At 40.7% G+C, this 1,058-nt stretch overlaps 1 protein-coding gene across 1 annotated transcript in view; it reads left to right on the forward strand.

Annotated features, from left to right (window-relative positions):
• The window catches only part of LOC119585690 (probable G-protein coupled receptor Mth-like 1), a gene marked incomplete at its 3' end in the record, with an annotated part of 98,315 nt that overhangs the window by 45,564 nt on the left and 51,693 nt on the right, over window positions 1-1,058 (forward strand).

Genomic DNA, 1,058 nt, shown 5'->3' on the forward strand with positions numbered 1-1,058 from the left:
GTGATGATGGTGAAGATAGTGCGGATAATCATAACCGTTCTTGTTGAGTAAGGTTAAGAACGCGATGTCTCCGCCCCTTTTTACTTTTGCTGTTCTGGTTATGAAAAAAAGAGATGTAGATGGTCTATTACAACTCATGATTATGATAACTTTCCTCTTGGCCAAGGGAAGGCCGCTGGGTCTGCACTCGCACTTTCGATATTTACATATTTATAAGAACAGGATTTTTTTTTTCAAATATTATTTATTTACATATATATATTTTCTTGTCTTCATGTTAGTATGATAATAATGACCTTACAAACCCTCTCCTACGCTGGCGAAGTGCAATTCCTAAAGGAGTTGTCGGATCTTCTCACGGAAAGAGGAAGAAGAAAGTGAAGAATGATCGATGTCTGATGCGATGGGCTTTGATGCTACTTTTTATCTCTTATTTTGATTGATCATTATCATTAGTGTTGTCGTTGGGATTATTGGGATTCATAATTTCCTTTAATAGATATTATGATCATAAGAAAAATTCGCTATAGTAGTAACTACTATTAGTAAAATAATAGTCTTCTACAGCGGCATCAATATGCCTGTTATAGCCAATGAAAATTGCTATTATTATCATATTTTTCGTTATTACCATTTGAGACAACCTCCATCACCAAGAATAAAACAGTAACAGCACTCCATCACCTTCTGTCACTCTCGCATTTTCGCTAAACGCCAAAATAGCGCTGCGCTGCCCAAACGCGTCGCTCGAAACGGTCCGAAAATGAACGTGGCTTTTGTGTCCAAAATGCGCTTAACTCGACCGTGAAGTTTCAATTTAGAATGTCGGTATGCAAGTTTTAAAGATTCCTCCTCGTGGGCGTGTTGTGGGCGGGGGAAGAGGCGCTCAGGGGCAGCAGTGGGCGGGATATGGATGTGAGGGTAGTTGTGGGCGGCATTTTAAGCGGAGAAAGTTGTTGGGTTTGTTTCGGAAAAAAGAGCTGAGTCACTGTGCTTGGGGGGTCGGGAAGGGGGGTCATTTGGAACGCGACCATTTGCATCATATTTACGTTTGTCGG

The sequence above is a fragment of the Penaeus monodon genome, chromosome 20 (genome assembly GCF_015228065.2).
Source record: "Penaeus monodon isolate SGIC_2016 chromosome 20, NSTDA_Pmon_1, whole genome shotgun sequence".
NCBI classification, from domain to species: Eukaryota; Metazoa; Arthropoda; class Malacostraca; order Decapoda; family Penaeidae; genus Penaeus; species Penaeus monodon.